Genomic DNA, 21,762 nt, shown 5'->3' with positions numbered 1-21,762 from the left:
CAAACACACAAGAGCATCCCTAAAAAGGGAAACATGGGGCTAAGAGGGACCGTAGGCATATCCATGTGAAGGGCAGCAGGAGATACAGTCCAGCTCCTATTACACCACGAAACTGCAAACCTGGTCCACACACAGTGAACCACCCCTGGGGCCCCACAGACAGCAGAGGCAACTAAGTCAAAAAGACCTTAAACCTGGTGGTTGATCCATGCCCTGAGGACTCAGACGCCCCCCAAGACCTGACCCTCCTAGGGACACAGAGCCTGTGTCTGACCTAAGAGCTCTCTATGGCCCATCAGAAACCAGATCATCCCCTGCCACACAGCACTTGCTCCTGCAGCTGGGAACAGACCTCAGGGACCTCTTGGCCCATACCGCCAGATCCTGCTGCTCCCAATGTGCAAGGGGTGCTGTAACAGGGATATCCAAGTAAAGCCAGCACGTCCAGAGCAGTATTGAGTTACATGTGGACTGCCAAGGAAGGGAGAGCAGAGCTTACAGGGTGATGGCAGTCCAGTGTCAACAAGCCCAAGGGAAAGGCTGAAACAAGCAACTTCAGAAGGGATCTGGGGACTAACAGGGTTTATGAGAAAGTTCTAGACCTTGAAAACTCCACATAAAGGGAGCCTGGACATCCACCCAGCCTCTGCCAGATGAGAAAGCAGATGTAGCTACTGCTGCAGGTCAGCTTAACCCAGGCACCAAGGGTAGGAGCAGACCCCTTTGCTCTGGTTCATTACACTTGCAGAGAGGGTGGGCCAAACACTATAAACACCTCTGAACACTTACACATCAGACATGGGCTTCTGCAGCATCAGACGCCAGGTCAAGGCTCAGACACACAATAAATCACAGAATGAAGTTTTTCCTGAAGAAGAGGCTCATAAGACTGCCAGCAGCCAGCCTTGCAGAAGGACAGGATCAGGAAAAGAGCAGCCATGAGAATAAAAGGCTGGCAAAGAAACAGAAAATACTGGGAGCAAATAATTCTTTCCAGACAGTCCTTTGGGCTCATCTCAGCATCCATCTGCTGAGGATGGTCAAGCAGCTGGAACCTTTAAAAAAGCTCCCAGTGACTTCCCTTCCAATCCCCACTATCTCTGGGACAAGCACCATGGGGAAGATAAACTTTCCATCTGGAGGACTGGAGGCTAGCATCCCCATGAGCCTTCCAAAAACACCAGCACCCCCTACACATCACAGCTCTGTGCTTCCAGCAGAGCAAGGAGAATGCTTTACATCCTGTGCTTCACTACCCACTGGCTTCTTGTGCTCATGTGGGAAGGAAACTTATAGAGAGAATGTGTACTCCAGCTAAGAGAGGCTGGGGGCAAGTGAATGAGCTGAGCAATGCTTCTAAGGCAATGTCTCCATCTCCCACCACTGCTAATACCATACAGATGAGTCCAAGTGAAAAGGGGACAGACAGAACAAGACCCTAAGCCCTTCATGCACCTCCAAGCTGGTCAATCCAATAGTTCATGAGATGTGGCATTGTCAAGCAACCGGAAAACTGCAGAACTGAGAAACAACAGTGGGAAGGGATTGGGTGCAATTGTGCTAACAGTAGGGCCAAGTTCAAGCAAACTGCTCGGGGTTTGCCCATGCCAGGGGCTGAAAGTCACCAAGTGCAGTAACTGTCCCCCTTCTCTGGGCCCTGCTCCAGAGTCTAACTGCCTTGCAGGGAAATATTTTTCCTAATATATAATCGTAATTTCCCTCGTGTGCCATTGCTTCTCATCCTGCCCCTGGGCACTTCCTAAGAGAGCCAAGCTGCAGCTTCACTGCTAACCCACAGCTTGCAGCAGCAGTAGGAACCCCCTTCACTGCCTTCCCTCCCTCAGGCTGCACAAGCCCACCACTCTCAGACTCTGCCCACTGCAGCACACAAGAAGACAGAGCTCCAGCTCATCTCTGGAGACTGTTGGAGACTGCTGGGCTCCATCCTGCCCAGCCAGGGGTGCCACGAGGGAGGACGGGAGGTACCTGCACTTGCATACCTTGGGGATGTTGAAAAGAGAGACTCATCCCAACCTAAGATCAGCAGGAGCTGCTTTTGTTCAAGTATCTGATCCTTGCTCTGGTTGGTAGCAATACCAGTGCCTCCTGCAAAACACCTATGTTATGCCAAGACAGAATTCCCAAGTACCTGCTCCAAGAAGTTTGGCACTAGACACAGAGAGCTTTGGTTGTGCTGCTGTAGCTCTGACACCAAGGCTGCCTCCACCATGCCCATGAGGGACCTGTCTGCAGGAGTGATGAGCAGGACAATTACGAGTCCAACTCAGCAGAGACCAGCTGTGCTGGATGGAAACCCAGCAGTCCGGAGCAGGGCCCTCGAGGAGGGAAGCAGCCATCTGTGACCCTTGCAATACCTCCAAGGGTCTGCAGCAGGGCCCAGGTCACACAAGGGGCTTTGGAGCCAACAACCATCCATATCCCCAAATCTCCAGTTTTATCTGCATCCCAGCTCTTCCTCCATGCTGTCTTCAATCAGTTCAGAGCTATTTGTTTATAATTCTCTGCCCCAACAAGTATAACTCATTTTCCCATCCTGCATCTGCTCTCTCAGACAACTGGGCAGGATCTGACCAGTACAGAGGCTTGCTCAGCTTGCCTAGAGCTGGCTGGACACCCCACTGCCTGTGTGGGGATGAAGATCCACCTGATTCACTGGAGGCAGGCATACCTGGTCCCTGCACTGCTCCCTTGCAATGCTTCTCTTTGTGAAAGACTCAGCACCAAAGATGCCCCAAGCCTATGCAGGACAGCAATGTACCCACAGCTGGAGCTCAGCATGTAGCCAAGATCCTGGCCTGTTCCCAAGGCACAGGCATTGCCTCCACCTGCTAAGCCCTCTGGTTTTCCCAGCTCTCCTCTGGCACCCTCAGCCCACCTCCCAGGGACTAAGCATGAGCTGCCAGACCCTTGGGCTCCCTTAAAGCCCTGTCCCACACATGTACCCGCCTTTTGCTTCCCACTGACTCATTCCCCTGTGATTCAGCCCCTCCTGACTAACTCGTTTCTGCCACAGCCCCATGCACAAAGGGAGTGAGTGAGTGTGCAAAATGGGCAATGACACTGCAAGGCAGCAAATAGGGCAGGGAGCCTGGCCAGGCCATGCCAGAACCCCCATCTCCTGCAGCACCCAGAGGGGCAGGGGTGACACCACTGGCTCAAGTCCATCGTGGGGAGAAGGGGCAGAGGCAGGCTGGGAGTGCTGCCAAGATAAGGAGCAGTGCTAGGGGAGGCCCTTCCTCCAGGCAAACCCAATCCCTTTATCAGCCCAACCCTGCTGGCTGTGGGAGGGTTACCCAGCACTGCCACAGCTCAGATCCACAGGCAAGGTATCTGCCAGCTAAGCTGCCTTGGGGTACAAACAAACATGCCCCCCCAGGCTGTGCCTCTTCCTGCGTTTACTCTCCAAGGTGGACAGATTCCTGGGAGACAACATTACTTCTCAGCATGGCTATGGTCAGCTGGCATCAACTAATGCCACTGTGCATGCAGAACCCACGGGCTTGGCCAGTTCACGAGCATGGACAGTGCAAGTCACTCATGATCTGTGTTCACACAGATCCCATGCAGGGTGCTCCTCTGACTGGCAATTCCCTAATGCTTGGGGCTGAGGCTCAAACAGGCCCCACATCCTCTTCCTCCTCTCTTTTCCACATCCTGTCCTGTTCCCAAGCCATACACGCTGCTTCCACCTGCTAAGCCCTTCCAAGGGCTGTCCAGGTAACCTCAGTCTCCTCAGAGAGACTAGGGGTGACAAGATGGCACTGTGCAGCTGTGCCCAGCGAGAGCTGTGGCACACACAGGGGCTCTGCACATCCGTCTGTGTCTGAGCACAGGAGAGCTGTGGTGTGAGCATGAGGTGCTGCTCCGTGCAGCACACCCAGCCACAGACCTGTTGGAGCTACAGGCTCCATTTCCCAGCGACTACAACAGAAAATTACTGTATTATCATACAGGCTCTTCTCTCACTCTTTCCTCTCCACATCACATGGGTCAGAGTCATGCTGACAAGGGGCTCTGGTCCCTTCCACCCAGCAGTGCTTAGCCAGCTGCAGCATTTTGCCTGTGGCCACACACAGGACACTTGGGACAAGTACACTGCAGGAGAACAAGTCAATCAAGCATTATATCTTCAGCAGGGTCACGCAGCCCCAGCTTGGACAGAAAGCCCTGACACCCAGGAGTTAAGGCCAGAGTAAACAGTATTTTGTCCAGGGAGTGAGGGACAACACTTTGGGTTGGCATGTCACATATTAATAGGCACAAAGAATGATTTTCTGCCAAAGCTTATGATTGTATGCCAGAACTTCTGCTTTTCCCTGGACTTTTAAATTTTTGATCCTCATTATGCATACACAGAGCCTCTTCTCTCTTCTTAGGACAACAAGATACAAGTTTCTGTCCGTGGCATCCTTATGGGCTCCTGCAGCTTCCCCTGCACAGCATTCTCCTCTCATTAGGATGCTCCAGTACTTCAGATCCCTTCCAGGGAAGAAGTGGGGATATCCACAATGCTCACCATGTGTCAGCAGGGCCAACACCATGGTCACAGTGTCACTAAGGTCACAGCAACGGGGCAAGCTCCTGAATAAAACTCAGCAGCCACCAGCAGGACAGACCCAGCAATTTAAATACATGTGCTTAAATCAGCCTTACCATCACTGAAAAGATGGGCTTGTCTACAAACTCTGGGAGCCCCTGAGAGAGCAGCAACAAACCTATATGAGCTCTTGGACACAGTCAGCTCCCTGACACAGCCCCCGAGCACAGGGGAAGCTGAGGGACTGCCCTACATCCAGTTAAGCAGCTGGGGACTGATCCAATTTGAGCCAGACTGACTGACTTTTGAGCCAGACTTTCCTGCCACACCCTCCTTTGTGACAAACAGAGGGGTAACATCCCATCTGCAACACCCCTCTGCAGCTGGGATGGGAGAAGGAGCAGAGCAGAGACAGCCAAGCTGCTCTTGATTCTCACATCTTTCCCACACCAAGGGGAACTCTTGCAAGTGCCTCATGTTTCCTTTCTGCAGTCCAGGTGGCTGAAAAAAGTGGCAGAGTATTCACCCAAAATACAGAGAGTACACCCTGCTGTCTTCAAACAGCATATTCCAGGTCAGCCACCTAGGAACTACAAAGAAAGAGGAGCCCACTTGTGCACCCACATTTGTTCTTGTTAGTGGCAAGCTTCTGCAGCACAGTGGATGCCAAAGGACAGGGTGAGAAGAGAGGATTTGGAGCAACAACAGATGAAGGAATTCATGCCTTCTAAAACTCAAAGCTAAGCAGCAAGTCCATGAAATTGATACTTCTGCTGAAACAGTTCCGGTTACTGGGACAGACACAAAGAGAATGACCCCAAGAACAGGCTGGCTACCAAGGTGAACAGATGTTTTGGTTTCTGAGAGCTCCAAAATAAGCACCTGTCATGCAGCTCTTTGCTCCCACAGTCTTTCTAGTGCTTAAAAAAGTAGAGAAGCCTCTAAGCTGCTTACTTAGGTGATGGCTGCAGAGACCCTCATGGGATATTCCCTGGAACCAGCTTTCATCTCAGGTAGGACTCAAACAGTCCTCTGCTCCAAAAATCACTTCTGAGGTGATTTCATCCAACATAAAGATCAGAAGTGGGATTACCTTAAAATAAAATATTAGATGGGGAAGCAGGCCTGTTCCAGTGAATGGAACTGAATGGTGAAATGTCTGCTAAGCTGGCATTTAAAACCTGAAAGTTTTAAGGACGAAACCACCTTTTTCTGTACACATCTTAGGTGCCTTTTCTGCATGGCTCATGCCATCCAAAACTCAAGATGGAAACTCCCTGTGTCCACTTTTCATCTTGCTGCAGGAAGGGAAACAGAGGTTTCTGCCATCCATCCCTTCCCTAGCTCCTTTTGCTGGACCCTCTGTTGCTGTGCCCCATAGGACATCCTGAGCAGATCACATAAAGAATAGGGGCTTGGAAACCAGCTAGAATTGGGTTTTCCTGCTCAACTACACATGAAAAATCCAGTTTAAGCTTAGGTGGGTATGAAACCTCCTCCTCCATCAAGGCAAAATGTGTCTGTAGGCACCAGAGACTGTTTTCTTCTGCATTTTGGTAAGAGCCTCCCTTACAGGCACTGCCTTTTACCCTCTGCTGCCTTCACCAGCCCTGAGCAAGCTGGAGAGGCCCAAGTCTAGGGTATACTAGGGGTGCTGCTAATTCAGTTGCCATGTGTGGGGGCAGCTGTAAATGCAATAGGGGGAAGGAGGTAGAGCAAAACCAAGCCACCCAAAAATCCCAGGGAGAAGGTACCCAGCCTTGTGTCCAGTCATTATTTACCCCAGGAGTAAACAGTCAGTTTTCACCTGGTTTTAAAGCTCTTCACTAAGTTGCTCTCACTGACTTTCACAATTTCTTTTCTCTCTGCCCCACTTCCAGCAGGGACCTCAAAGGCTGCTGCCTCCCAGCAAAAGGGTCTCCATGACCTTTGTAATTCAACACACTGGGAAAGGCTCAATCAATTCCCTCTATTCCTAGGCCAGCACAGACCTTAAAAGCCCTCTTTGTTCCTGTTACAAACCCTATCCCACAACCATGGCTTAACCCTTAGGGCACTGCCTCAAATGAAGAGTTTCACAGAAGCAAGGCAGTTTGCAGCATCCATGGGAAGCTGGACCTACCCTCCAAAAACAGGACCTACGCTTGCAAAAGAGCTGTACTGAACCTGCTGGTGGCTTGAAGGAAGCATCAGATACACACAACAGGGTGGGAGGGATGTCTCTGGCCATGCTCATCATCATTACAAACTACTGTACCTCACACTGCTACAGCAACACAGGCAGGGTTTGGCCTTACACCTCTTTATAATCTCCTGTTTTTTCTCTGCCTGCCCTCAGTTCAGCAGGTTTATTACAAAATATGCTCCATGCATGCAGATTTGGGGTTGCACTGGGGAAGAGGGATGAGGAAGGAAACAACTGGGACTGGGCACTGTCAGTCTTGCCAGGACTCCTCTGCTCCTGCCCCCAGGCAGAGCCACTGCTCCATGACCAGGAGCAAATCAGAGCCAGTGAGGGATGCCAGGCTGTTACTACACAGCCTGCATACTGATTCTTGCCTTGTCTGAGATAAGCTCATCCTGACCAGAAGCCCAAAGTTACAAGCTGGGGAAGCAGTGCCAATGGACTGTGCATAATTGTACACCCTGGGCATGGGAATGCAGAGGACATGGAAGGTACAGCCAGGTCTCACTTCCTAGCATGATCCCTGGCACAGGAAAAGGCAGTATGGAGCAAGGGCTGCCAAAAATGCCAGCTCTGCAGCTGGAATAGAGCTGCCCAACATCCTGAAACACCAGTTCCATGGGAGACAGAGCCAGCTTGTACCACTATACCCCAAAACACCACCCCAGCAGACAGGATGGGGTAAGGCTACCATGCAGCACCCTAAAATGCTATTTCCTACAGCTGCTATAACTTCCCCTCTGCCCCTTTCCAGTCCTGCTCCACCCCTTCCCTTCTCCTCAGGCTTCAGGGAAACTGAGTCACAGCATACTGACCCTGCCCCAAGGCAGGAGAGTAGGTAGGCAGCCCCCAGCCCCTGGCACAGGAGTGGTACTGAGACCTCTGAGAACCCCAACAATGGGGAGGGATTAAAAGGCATCCACCTATTCCACACCAAGCAGCTTTCCCAATTGCAAATCTCTGCTGTTCCCACCTCTCTTAAATCAGAAGTTGGCCCTAATCTGCTCTGGCCATAGACTGCACCCAGCTCTGCTGGGCTACACAAACTGACCCATGTGCTCTCTGCCACCTGAGGAACCAGGACATGCAGTAACCTAGCATAGCCCAGAAAAAAAAAAAAACAACAAACAAACTTAAATTAAAGAGCTGGATAGAGAGTTATAAATCAGAAGAGTGCCATAAGTCTTAAAAGGCTGGTAAGGAACTGGATGCTTCATTGAGAACAAGTCATGGTATTCTTTACTTTAGAAGATTCATGTGTTTGAGTAAAGACTTGATACTCTGGCCCAGCATTAGGAGCTGGTAAGTTTCCAGGTACTGACCTCAAGCTCTGTTTTTATCACACACCTACAGAAACTCTTCTGAGGACCTGCTAACCAGTAGAGCTTTCCAGGACCAGATCTACAGCAGTGTTCAGCCACAGCAGAACTCTTTAAAATCCCTGATTTTATAGGTGAAGTAACAAACCACAGCTCATCTATCTGCCTTGCACACAGAGAAGTTAAAGATTTGTTCATTCAGGCTGTTCAATGTTATTAAAGTTATGGTATCTTGAGTATGTTTCTCAAGATTGCAATGAGTTTAAGAGCCCAGCATTGCCCAGTTCAGCTGGGACAAAGAACAGGAAAACTGAACTCAAGCTGCAAAAAATGCACAGCCATTACAAACTGCTCATCTGTAAGTCTCCTGGCATCTTTTCCCAGGCTTCTGTCTTCTTGATTGCCTCGCTCCACCTTCCTGGGGACTCTCTGAAAACTGACCCTTTCACCTCTCCCCAGGGAAGTGTGTTAAGGTGGTATTTGCTGTTATTGTCATGCAAAGTATAACATTATTGCAATACCCTTGCCCTGGCTCTATCTCCCAGGACGGCATAATACTAGATGAAATTCATTATCCCCTATCACCTTATGGTACTATCTTTTCATTTCTCTGTTAACACACATCAGAGACATATCGAGTTTCAGGCCAGCTCACTCCAAAGGAAATTCTCTCTTGTCTTACATGGATTTGCACAAATGATACGTCTTATTTTCAGTACCAAAAAAAGCCTAAATCACCACCAAAAAGTAATTTAAAAACCCCAACCCACAAACCAAGGAAAAAAAAAAAAAAAAAAAAAGAAAACCTACTCTAAAAATAGCACTTGAAGGTTCACTTAAGGACAGAATTTGCCTTTTCTCTCCAGACCACCACTTTGGTCAGACCTTTCCCAGGCTCTGGAGGGCAGCATTCTCACTGCTGCTACTCAAACAGCTTCATCAGCAATGTTTGGAGTCCTGTAGTGAGGAAGCTTGAAGGGTGAGATGCCTGTTCCTCCCCAGAAGTACCCAGTACACGAACACAGGCATTTCCTGGTAAACTGTTCCTCCTTGCTTCCAGCCTCTGCTACAGGGGTGGCCTCTGATAGCAGCCTTCCTCCGGAAACATCACCGCATTTTGCTCAGTTACCCCAACACTGTCATATTGTAGGGAAACAGAATTAAACAGATGAAATCTGTAATAAATCATTCCTACTGAGCTGCCAGGGAAATTGCTGCACAGAAGAAAGAGAAGAGCTGTAAGTCTGTTTCCTCAACAAATCTAAGCCACAAAAAAGCCTTTGGTTACAGGGAACAGGCACAGCAGCAAGAGGAGCACTTTCAGGATGGCAGATTGATGCCACCAATTTTTCTGTTCTCTCTCTCCAGATTTATCACATGGCCAGAACAGATCATTGCAAATACCTTAAGATCCCAGACTGTCCACCTAGGAAAGAGGTCAGCAGACCAGACCTAGATGAAAAGCCTGAGAATATTCTACTTCCTCAAAAACAGCTTATATTTTTAGCTTTTGCTGCTAAAAAGATGAATTGAAAGCAAAACTCAGACTCCCTACTTGATGCCATAACTGCTTTATTTTGCTGGCAGCCACAGCAGAGAGGATCTTGAGAATTACGCCCTTTGTCCACTGCTGGCCCAGCTATGCTAATCTCATCAGCAATGCAAACGCTGGTATAGAAAGGGCTGAGTGGCAGGCTGGCCTGACAGCTCCAGCAGCGCTGACTGGCATCCAGGCATTTTCTCCTGGCCTGAGTGGAGCTAAAAGTTGGCTCTAGCAAGACAATCTGTACAGCACAGCTGGACTCAGCTCCCTTCTTACAATTTAGGGAATGCAGATAGAAACACCCATGGAGTCGAGGTTTCCACTTGGTCCCACTGATCTATCACCTCTCTGCTGAAATCCCCACGATTCTTCCCACAGCAGCAGCATTCATGTTGGTCCTGATGTCCCATGGGGCACTGTCCAATTTTTCAGAGTGACACTGCTCAGAATGGTGTCCCCCAAGCAGGCATGCATGTCCTGGACTTTCCGCAGGTAATGCCAGAGGCAAAGCCAAGCAGCACGTAACCCACACAGTACTCTCCCAGCTTCAACACCACGGCTCAGCCAGGAGGAAATCTCTCTTGGCTGCCTCTCCCTAAATGTTTATTCCAGCACTGCCTATCTTAACTCCTCCCCAAATTGGCAGCAAGAGTATATGACCCCACTTGGGCTTTGTTGGTCCTTTGTGTTTAAAACTGTGTAGTACGAACTACATACTAGGTAAGACAGAAAAAGAGGGAGCAGCACTTCAAAGATGACATGGTTGTAACTTATGGGGTCACAGCACCCATGAGATTGAGCCCTGGGCAGTGATCTTGGCAGGCAAGGTATTTTACAAATGATAAAAGAGAAAACATCCTCTGCCCTAGAAAATGGCAGTTCCCACCCCAACACACACATATGGCCCAGAGCCTCATCTGCTGGGCTCTGCATCACTCCATGACATTTCATAGCACATCCTGGGGCCTTGGTATAGAGGAAAGATGAGAAACCACCAGAGCTAAAGTGGAATCAGAGGGAACTACAGTGTGGCTCAACGGATTTTTTCCCATGCTCTGCCACCACTTGCACCCATAATATAATGTAACACCAACTCTCACACCAAGTGCTGAAGGTCACATATATGGAAAGCAGTGCTCAAGCTGCTGACCCAAAACTGCCTTCAGTGTCAGGTGCCAGCATCCCAGATTCCTCCATGGGAAGGAAGCTCCAGCCCTCAGTTCAGAGCAAGCTGTTCCCCTCTGAAAGCGGAAGGAACCTGTTGGAAGTGAGAGGGAGGAAGGAGACTGTTGTCTGCCACGGGCGGCTTTCCCAGAGCCTCCATGTTCCAGCTTCCACCTCCTTGTTTGCTCTCCCTTGGGAACACCAGGGTCTGGAGTCCAGGGAACATTGTGCAAACAAGTCTGGACTATTTGAGAGTTTTAAGATGACTGAAACTGCAGAACTGGACAAAACTGGGCAGTCCATACAGAGCTTACAGTAACCTTACATCACAGACACTAAGGCAATATTGGAAAGGGTAAAATTATTTCCAGGGCAATACATGAGGCCTTGTACCTTGGAAAGAAGGGGTCACAGCTCACAGACAGGCATCCTTTCCCATCCATTTTTGACTGAACACCCTAGTCCCATACAGACTCTGGCCACAGGCATTAGAGCAGCATGTGCCACCCCATGGCAAGCCCACACAACTAACCTCCATACATCTCCAAGAGCATTGTTCCCCTCTCGCTCTGGGCTGGGCACAGAGCTGTGGCAGGGCGTTGTAGCTCACTGCCAGCAGTGACCTTTGAGAGGTGTAATGAGAGAGGTTTACAGCTCACACAGCCATCCATGTTGACACGAGAAAGCTGTGCTTGCTGCCAGCAAGTCCTTTTCCCTGGCTTCCATCCAGGCCTTTAGGCATATCATGGATGACAGGCCAGGTCTCAGTCACACTCACATTATGGCCAGGCTGGAGATGGCTTCCTGACCCATTCCCTCTTCTAGTGAGTGCATGATTTTCCCTTCACCAACACGAGCCAGCTCTCTTACAAGTATCTGGTAAGGGCAACTTCAAAAGTGTTTAACTTCTCCTTTACCTGCCCCAGAGGATGGTCTCAGACCATATCAGAGGGGTCACAAGAGTGTCTGCTCTCCCTCAGAGTACAGATAGCCCAGAGCAGGGAAACTGGCTGTGCAAGGTGGACAGAACAGCACAGCACAGGGCCAGGCATCCTGGGAAGGTGCAGTCATGGCTGGAGCCACTTAGGTTGATTAACTGCGGATAAGCAAGGGCAGCAGAATGACTCGCTTTCTTCCATGGTACAGTGAGAGGGATCAAGAGACTGGTTTGTTCCTGGCTGAGCCTGGCCCTGGCTGGGCCTGCTCTGCAGCTCAGGGCTTCAAACCAAACAGGCTTGTAAACAGGAGCTGCCTGCCCACATCCCAGCAAGGGGCGAAAGAGGGGAGAAAATGGACAAAACACCCCTGCCCACTCACCCTGAGGCTGCTGCCAGAGGAGAACACTTCCGGATGCCAGATTGTCAAGCACGAGTCCAGGGGTGCCAAGCCCATGGCACAGCTGAGCTGAGGGCTGTGGCACCTTGCACATTTGCCTAACTGCTCTTCTGCCTTGTCAGTGATGCTGCCAGTGGCAAGTTGCCATAGCAATACCCTCCAGCATGGTCCCCTATCGATGTTCCCCCTTGCTTATCCTCTTCCCTGCTGCCCCACATGCAAAACACCCCAAAACCTCAACCTAAAAGGCAGCACCTTCACCAGGGAAGGAAAGGGGACAGAGGTGGATGCCCACTCCCATAAGCCCTCATCCCTGCCAAGGACCTACTCTGGACCCAGGTGCATTGCACCCCACCTGGTCTATTCATAAGGCAAGGCACAGGAGAGCCACACTGACAGATTTGGGGAATAGAGGCCTTTTTAATTGCATCTCCTTCGTGCTGTGGCAGGCAGGGATGCTTCAACATCCTCACCTGTCCCACAGGGCCTGCTCCATGGGGGTGACATGCAGCCCCTGTCTAGTTGGGCTGTCTAATCCAGCCCAACACAGTCGTCTGCAGTTTTGACAGCCCCAGGAGCTCTTCCTACATTGCAATAGCACCTGATCTTGCTGCATCCTGGCAGGTACCTCCTAAGCCTTTGCTCTCCAGTTTCAGACAGTACTGCTGCACCAAACCCCACCATGGCTTGAATTGGAGACAGGATCTTGCTTTGTTTCTTGCCCTAAAAATTATTCCCTACCATTGCTATGTGCCACTAAACCCAGCCTACCCAGCCTCAGTGGTAAGCAGAGCTCCTCTCCCGTTCACCTTTACACAGGTACAAGACACAAGGGGAAGACAAAGGACCCTCTTGAACCACACCCAGGAGTAATACCTGTCAATATCCTTCAATGTGAAAATTCAACAACTTTGCTGACAAGCAAAAAAAACAAACTTCCAAAAGCTCTGCTTCACTCTCTGTTCTGCCTTTTCCCACAACCAGTTACATCACTTGAGGGTTATAGCAGAAGCTAGCAAAGCCTCAGTCCTGATCCAGGATGAGTCATGGAGCTCCGGAGGCCGTGCAACTTCCTTCTGATACCATCAGCCATGCCTTACACAGCTAAAAATAAAGATGGGCCAAAACTGCAGAGCCACATCTTGCCTCAACATGAAACTTAGCAATGCTCAGCACTGCTGAAAAATTACCTGAGCAGGTGGAAACCAAAAAGTGCAGGGAAGCCAAAAGTCTTGGGTGTACCAAGAAGGGAGAGGCCAGGAGGCCTCTCCCTGTGCCATGCTGGAGGGCCAGTGGATGGTGGAGGCAGGTGGCAAGTGGCCATGCAGCCATACAGAGATGGCCAGAGCCAGGATCTCATCTCACCCAGCTGTAGGCTTTGGAGTATTTCCACACCTAGAGGTTTTGTGGAAGACTCTTTTTGGCAATGCATGCTCCCATCTGAGACAACAGGAATCAACTGCTGCAAACAGGAAGGATGCTGCATTTTTGGCAGGAAAGCATTGGAAAGCTGCAGCCTGCTTCCCACCAGGCAACACACAGGCATCTGCAAAGCAAAGTCCAAGGGATGTTCAGAGCTAAAGGTTAGAAAAAGGGGTCACAGATACAGCTGATATGGCTTAGATGTTGAGGTAAGCGAGGAATTCAAAGTTCTTCCTAATCCCTGGGACACTGTGCCCAAGCAAAACCTTCACATATGAGGATACAGGATTCTCACACAGATCTTAGCAGGAAGTCGTAGGATTGCACACAAATAGGAGCTCAGAGGGACACCAGCAACGCTCAGAAACCTAAAATAGCCTCAGCAGATGATCCTCTGCTCCATTCTTGGGAGCAGCAAGAACTGAACAAGGATCCAGCTGTCCCAACACTCCCATGAACAGGATCTTTGAATGCCCAACCTATTTGCAACGGAGATGGTAGGGCAAATAGGGGATTCCTTGCATAACTCCAGTGCCAATACCCACAAGGAACCTAGAGCCCCAGTTCTGAAGGAGAAGGCAGCATTTTTTTGTGGTTTTCAGTAGAAAGACCACCTAGTGCGACATCAGCTGGTCAGACTCTGGGGCAAGGGCAGCCTACACACACCAAGAGAAGGCTGGAGGACATTAGGCTGACTGCTTTCTTTTGGAGATATAAACTTCACTTTGCCCAGTCATTAGGTTTCCCAGCACAGGGTTCCATCCCATTCCCAAGAGAGGCACTGGAATTCTGTCCATGCGTCTGCAAGCTGCATCAGTTTCCAGACTATTGCCAGCTGCACTAAACTGAACCAATATTGCTAATTCAATCCAAATATAAACTCACTGGTATCACCTGGGTAAGGTGATATGCAAACCAGAGAACAGCTTCATGCTGTGGCCAACAACAGGAAAAGCTGCTGCTTTACACATAAATGGGAGATTTGCTGTCCATTAAGATATTAAGCTAATTGGTTAGCAAGGAGGGATGGGAGAAAAGTGGATCCAATACTGTGCCAGAAGGATGAGGCACTGGCACAGGTTGCTCAGAGAAGCTGTGGATGTCCTATTCCTGACAGTGTTCAAGGACGGGTTGGACAGGGCCCTGAGCAATCTGGTCTAGTGTGTGGCTCCTTTGACCCATGGCAGGAGGGTTGGAATGTGATCTTTACAGTCCTTACCAACCCAAGCCTTCCTGTGATTCTGTGGTGAGCTCTGTGTTAAAATGCTCCTTGCGAAAATGCAGGGGAGCCCTGAGAGGATGCTGCGAACTGAGTAAAAAAACAGCTCCAGCAGAACTGAGAGCAAACCTTTTCTCTGGTCTTTGCCATGTCTCTCATCACTGAGAGAGATATAAAATCCCATCATGGAACAGGTATTATTGGTGCCACAACCCATCTAGATAAAGGGGCTGCTCTGCTTTCACTGCATTGTATGACTGGCAATCTGCAGCACAGAGCACTGGCATGAGCAAAGGAATTCTTCTTTCCTTTCTTTCACCTTCACAGGTAAATCTATCCTTGCCTCACCCACTGTGGGTACCACTTCAGCATCAAGCTGAAGGATGAGATGGCCTGAGGCCGAGTTTCCAGCTGCCTCTGGACTGGTCCCAACTTCCCTGGCAGACACTTCAGAGGAAGAGCTGCAGAGCCTGGGCAGTCATGCATCCTAAACTCTGTCTTCTCCATATAATCTGTCCTGGCCAAATCACACCTGAGCTCTGTGGTGAGAGAAGGATTCAGCTTGCCCTGCCATAGGCACAGTGCTGATGAGGGCTCCCTTCCAGGAAAGAGCACACCATGCAGGTTGGGGGGCAAGCACTGCTGGATTCTAGGCAGGCATACAAGGATCCACGGACAGGGCAGGAGCACTCAGCCATCTCAGGCTGCTCCAGGCTGGTTACCTCAGAGCAGGTAACACTTATTGCCAGTGGCAATACAAAAACTGCTTGTCTTCCTGAAACACTTCCTCTGAGCCTCACACACCAAACCCAAGCTACAAAATCCTTGGAAAATGCAGGGAAACCCAAATGGTTCTAATAGAGAACATCAATACATCTGCTACAAGCTCTGGGTAAACTCTCAGCTGGGTTCAGGGGAAAGACAGCAGGGACCTGCAGCTGGAAAATGCTCCCAATTCAATCCTGTTGGCATGCAGAAGGACGAGTGCAGCAAACAGCACAGACTGCAAGTTCCCAAGGGTTTAGAACACACCACCCTTGAGCTCCTGACAAGTGTGTGCAGGGTTCAACAGTCTTAGCAGCACTGAGTCCACACATCCAGGCTCTCTTTGCCGTGCTGACAGCCAGGTGGGATGCGGGAGCACCCAAAAAACCTTGGCTGTGGGAAAACCTCACCTGGGTGACATCTACTTTACAGAGTTATCCCTGTGAGCCAAGGTGAGAAGAAGCACAGAGCTCTCTGTTTCTTTACACTGCCTTCATGAGGGAAGGGAAATCAATGATGTTTGAAAGTTGCTAACCTCAGTGTAGGGCTGAAGCAGAGAGAGAAGGCAGCTCTCAGCTGTCAGCCCTCCCAGTGGCCTTGAGGTTGTTTGTTTGTGAGAGACCCCAAGCACGCCACCAGCTCAAAGATCCCACCACATCTTTTACCAGTGCTGAGGCTGCCCCTCTACCTGCAGCCCTGACTCCCTCCTGAGTTCCAGCTACCCCCAGTTCCCTGCACAACTCCAGGTGGTCACACAGTTGCTTCTGCAGAGAGAGCTGCTAAGGTCACATCCACAATCTCCCTTCCCAGATTTTGGTGGAAAATAAAGGCCTTTCTGTAACTTTGGCTTTGTTCTTGTCCACCCACGCAGCTGTAGGTTTCTCCACCACTCAGAATTTGCTGTACTCAAGTGGGTGCACTGGCATATGGTTTATCTGCAAGAAGAGGCACTGGCTGTGGTCCGCCTGTAAAGCCACCCCAGGGAGACACAGAGCCGGGGCAGGGAGGGACAAACTCTACTGCTGGAGAGACACCCCTCCCAACAACCCAAACAGACCAAGACAAATCCAACGCCGCAGCGTTTCCCAGGCTACAGGGAAGGGAGAAAACGACAATTGCTTAATAGAAATCTCCGAGAAGCCTGCCAACACCATCACAAAGATGTTGTTTAAGTCTCCTCCCCAGGCTCCCAATGCTATAAGCTCAGACCACTGGAGATGGTCTTTTTGGGGCATCCATGTGCATAGCAGGTCCTGAAAACCAGGACAGTATCAGCCTGCCCAGGATCAAGTCTGAACTTGCCCTGGCTGCAGGCATGATGGGCAAAATCTGCTGCAAGGCAGTGCCTGCTCCCCATCCTGACCATCCATACAGCCAACCACCCTGCAGCACCACCACAGCACAGCCCAGCTGTGACCAGAGCTGCCATACCAGGGAGCAGAGCACTGTAGGCAGACCCCAGAAGTGCCCCAGAAGCACAGCCTTCACTTCGTAGTACAGGGAGGCATGGCCACACTGCCCTACTGGGGCTTCAGCCCTTAAAACAGTCCTGAGGGCATCCAGAAAGTCTGTGCTTAATGACTCCTGCACTGGCACCCCAGGAGAAGTACCATCTAGAAACTGCACCAGCTAGGCACAAGGGCTATTGTTTTGGAGAGCTTATAAGCAGAACAAGCCCCAGTAAATGCAGCATGTTATATATAAATATAAATATACTGAAAACCCTCCACCGAGTCCCTGCTCTAGCACACTGTCTTTCAGAGAAGGCTCAAAAGGTGCTAAGCCTCAGCAGTGACAAGAATTGCTTTGGACATGGCTGAAGTACTACCACCCACATACTGCAGCAGCACAGGAAGCGATGGCAGTGTATCTGACAGGGATGGGTTGAAAACACTACCCAGGAAGAATGCAATTACCTCAAATGGACCGAGGCCAGGAGATCTGGATTACCACCTCAGCTCTTGCATAAAGGGCTTTGCAACTTTGTTCACTTCCAACAACAAGAATCTCAGGGTTGACATCAGCCCTGACCCGGGACATGGATTTGTTACTAAAAAGCACTTCCAGCTGAATCACTGACTTCCCATTTTGCAGCACACAGGACTCCTTTGAAGGTTCCCCATCTAAGTATTGTTCTACCATCATGCTGCTTAGCTGGGGGGTTGTCCAGGCCACAGGCAAGTATGACTGCAAACCACTGGCCAGTCCTGAGAAAGCTCTCTGAAATGCAGAGCATGTGAGCCCAGCTGCTCTTCATTCAGGATTCACAACCAGCTGAAGATGCAGACGGAAACAGGGGGAAAACATGTTAATTGGCAGCTGGGCATTCACAGGCCGAGCAAGGGAGACTGTGAAAGAGAGGAGCAAAGCCAAAGGCAGGATGAACAGAGATGCTTCCCTGTCAAAGAAAATAACTTTCAAAGCAGGCCTCAAACTCTGCGAGACCAAGTTCTCTGGAGGTTATATTCACCTCACGAGCAAAAGCAAAATGAAATAACAAAGGAACTGAGCTGGTGAGAAAATAGGCTCCAGGGAGCAGAGGTGCCAGGCACTGCAGACAGAAGGAAGGATCAAAAATACAGCAACATGGCATTACCAGGACAGAGATCCACACAGTTCCCTGGAGCAAGGGGCTCCCTGGGAATTATGCAACGTGGAGAGGCATCAGGCAAAAGCCTCTCACAGAAGACTCTTACAAAGTAACCTGCAAAAATCTCATTGTAACCTGCAAGAAACCATCTGCCAGCATAGAAATATCTCCTTTCAGGATTTCTCCCATGCTGCCCTTCACACCTGTCCCGTTTCAAACCCGACTCATTAATTCCTCCAGCTACCAAAGCCTCTGATAATTTGATTACTGCTCCATTGACAGCATGCTGAGGACACCACTTTTCTAACCATATGGCTTCACTTTCTCCTTTCACGTCTGTGGTCACATACCTACAAACAACAGGTTTTCTTGTTCTGCATCAGGAAGTGTCCAGGCCCCCAGGCATGGTGCATTTCCACATAGCACACGATGGTGCCAACCAGATCTAGAAGAGGACAAACATGGGCAGGCCCAGAGCAGTACAAACATGTAAAGGACTTGGGAAGAGCCAAGAGTCTTTGACCTTGAAGACTCAGATCAATAACTATCTCCTTCAATCACCCTCAGACTCAAAGAGCAAAGTCTGGGTATCTCTGGCCTCTGCTACTCAGCATAGTCATGCAGAAATGTGCCAGGGCAACCAGCCCGTAGCAGACAGCAAGGAGGAAGACCAGGGGCAATGATGTGCTTCTCTTCCCTCAGAGGTCCCTTGAACATAGGAAGGGAACTTCCTCCTCCTGCTCTGCATTCTCAGAGAGAGAAGAGAGCTGAGGGCAGAGGGGCTGAGAAAGCAGCAGCTTTCTGAAAGCAGCAGCAGCTGAGGGAGGGTGTAGGGGCTGCGGCCTTCATCAGTTTGGAGTAAGCCAACAGGAGTGAAAGAGCAGCCCTACCAGTAAAATTTAAATCATCTATAATTCCCTAAAGGCCACTTCTGGAGAGGGCAGACATGAAAAATAGAGCATAGAGAGCTGCTCTGCACAACCTGCTGCAAAAGCAGGGAAGCAAGAGAGCTCCTCAGCAAGCTATGCTTCTGAATAGCAGAGTTCCCAAAGTGCAGACCCCACCAGTTTTCCTTCTTTCAGTGGATAAGAAACCTCTCACATGGGGAACAGAAACAAGGAGGGCAAGTGGCACAGCTGAAATTGCCCCAGCACTGCTCCAACTGTGTCTGGACCTTGGTCTACAAGCCCAGCTTGCCAAGGGCCACAGCTGTAGTGGTAGCAGGGCTCTGCTGTCCTGACCACCCCAGACTCCACAAGAGTCATCAGGAATCCAGTGGTACAGCTAAACGCTATGGGAGCAGGGGCTGGAGGTCAGCCCAGGGCAAGTGTTGACTCCCTGGCAACAAACACTGCAGCAGCAGCGTGCCTCGGAACCAGCCCCATCCGAACCCCTCCGCCCTGCCAACTCCCACCGGTGCCTGCCCCAGGGCAGGGACGGCACGCTGGGACACGCAGAGTGCCCAGCAGTGCTGGGACACGCAGAAGCCCCACCAGGGCCCCGCCACTCGCTCACGCCGAGACCCACACCATGGGAATCGCTGCTGTGAAACGAGGCTTTGCAGCATGACTTCATCCTCCCAGTCCTCATCCTAAAGCCCAGCCCTGCCAAAAGTAACTCCAGCACTATCACACTGGGAGTTTTCTCTTGTGTCACCTGCCGGACCTTGGTCACCTCCTTGTGTTACCAAGCTTGCCGAGACACTGCTTTGTGTCAGGGTTCAAGCCTGCTATGCTCTTTACAATTTCTCAACTTCCCCTCTTTGCTGATGCCAATAGACACGATTCAGGGAGAGGGCAGGTCGGTAAGCAGATCTCTGCTGGTCTGATGTTTTAAAAAAGGCAATGAGTGGAAATGACTTTTAAATTTTAAATTTAGAGCACAACATTCCTCTACCATACACTTTCCACAGCAGCTGCAAATTCCACACTCCTTCTTTCAAAGAAAAATAATAAAAGGAGTGTGGGAACCCCGGAGGTAAGTGTCAGCCCCTCGTACTGAGGGATCATGTTCACGGGCGGGCTGCGAGCAAGCCCACCACCCCAGCACCCACCCCAGCCATTCCCTCTGCCTCCCCAAACAGGCCACCTTTCCAAACATGACACCCGGGCTGCCGAGCGCACGCCGCCTGCGTGATTCCTGTGCAAAACCCGCAGAAGGCTTGAAAACCTCGCTAGGTCGGCAGCTGCTGATTTCGGGTGGGTGACTGCCCCCGACGGGCCCTTCCGCCCGCGGCTGGCTGTCACCAGAGGGCGGCGGATGCCGGGGTTCACATCCGCCCCGGCGCCCACCCCGCAGCCCCAAGCCGGGGCCTGGGGACGGACCCCCGGGGCAGGTGCTCCCCGAGCCGCGGCCCCCGCGCCCCCGGGGGACCCGGCCCCACCGCCGCGGGCCGGCCCGGGGGACAGCCCACCGCGTCCCAGCTGGGCTGGAGCTGATGCCCGCGGGAGGAAGAAGGAGAAGAGAAGGAGGAGGAGGAGGGGGCCCCACCGTGCGGGCAGAGCCGCGGACAGGCTGTCCCTGCCCATGTCACAGCGCAGAGGACGTGGCCCTGGTGGGCGAGACCAGGGGCAGCGCAGCCTCCCTGAGCTGCGGAGGAATGGGGACCCAGGATCGGGGACACCCTGCAGAACAGCCTGCACCCCGCTCCTGTCCCTCCCGCCTTTCCCGTACCTGCCTCTGCCAGGTACAGCCCTACCGAAGCCTCAGTTTCCCTGGGCAAGGCAACCCCCCCACCCAAAGTCGCTCTGCGGTCACACCGCCGCCTGACCCCCCCACCCCCCATCCGCCCCGGCCCCTCCTGCCACAGCCTCAGCCGGTGCCAGGCTCCTTGCCGGCCCAAGTACCCCGGCTACAGCTCCTCACCGCGGTCACAAACTCACAGACCCCCATCCTGCCCATGATCTCCCCAGCTCAGAGACCCCCATCTCGGTCACGGTCCCACCCCGTTCATAGTCCCTCATTCCGTTTACGGCCTCCCCCATACTACCCGATCACGGCCCCTCCTGGTCGCGCCTCCCCCAGCTCCCGCTCGCCCCTGCGGTCTGGGCCCCCGGTCCCAACGGCCCCCCCGAACCTTCTGGAACCGGGGGATGGCAGCAGAGATAGCTCGCACGAAGCCCTTCGCACGCCGCACGGGCAGCCCATCCCCGCCGGAGCTCGGTCGTGCCCCGCGCCCCCGGCCCTGCCCGCCGCGGCCCCGCCGGACCCACCAGCGCCCCCTCCGCCGCTGCCGCCGCGGCCCCGACTGTACGCGGCTCCTGCGCTCCTTCCGGGTGCCGCTGCGGACACTCCCCCAGCACCCGCCTCCCGCGCGCTGATTGGTGTTCTGGGCGGGGCAGGCCGCGGGGCGGGGCGACCCGCGGGACAGCGCAGCCAATAAGAGATGAAGTACGGAGCCCAGACCCCGCCCACGGCCCGCCCCCTCCACGTGCAGGAGTGTGATGACAGCGGGGAAGGGGCGGGCCCAGGCGGGGCGGCTTCTCATTGGCCGGTGGCAGCGGGGGGCGGGGCCTGTCCCTGTGCTGGGCGGGACTGCCGCCCTCCGACCCTGAGGGCCGACGGGGAGCCCTGGGCCCCACGGGCGGGACGTGTCCCACCGACGAGCACGGCCCGTCGGGCACGGCATGTCCCACCCTCGGACACGGCGTGTCCCACTCACG

At 52.0% G+C, this 21,762-nt stretch overlaps 1 protein-coding gene across 3 annotated transcripts in view; it reads right to left on the bottom strand.

The window, feature by feature from the left end:
- ATOSB (atos homolog B) overlaps positions 1–21,434 on the bottom strand; it is a 37,113-nt gene extending 15,679 nt beyond the window's left edge. Inside the window, exon 1 of one of the 3 annotated variants that reach the window (XM_056513674.1) lies at positions 21,313–21,434. The gene's annotated coding sequence lies outside the window, so the exon portion shown is untranslated. Of the gene's footprint in view, positions 1–21,176; positions 21,264–21,312 lie in introns of those variants that run through there. The other 2 variants (XM_056513677.1, XM_056513675.1) reach the window with 2 other exon arrangements.
- Between the last annotated feature and the right edge of the window lie 328 nt (positions 21,435–21,762).

The sequence above is a fragment of the Oenanthe melanoleuca genome, chromosome Z (genome assembly GCF_029582105.1).
Source record: "Oenanthe melanoleuca isolate GR-GAL-2019-014 chromosome Z, OMel1.0, whole genome shotgun sequence".
In the NCBI taxonomy this organism is placed as follows: Eukaryota; Metazoa; Chordata; class Aves; order Passeriformes; family Muscicapidae; genus Oenanthe; species Oenanthe melanoleuca.
This window is presented reverse-complemented; position numbering and strand designations above follow the sequence as displayed.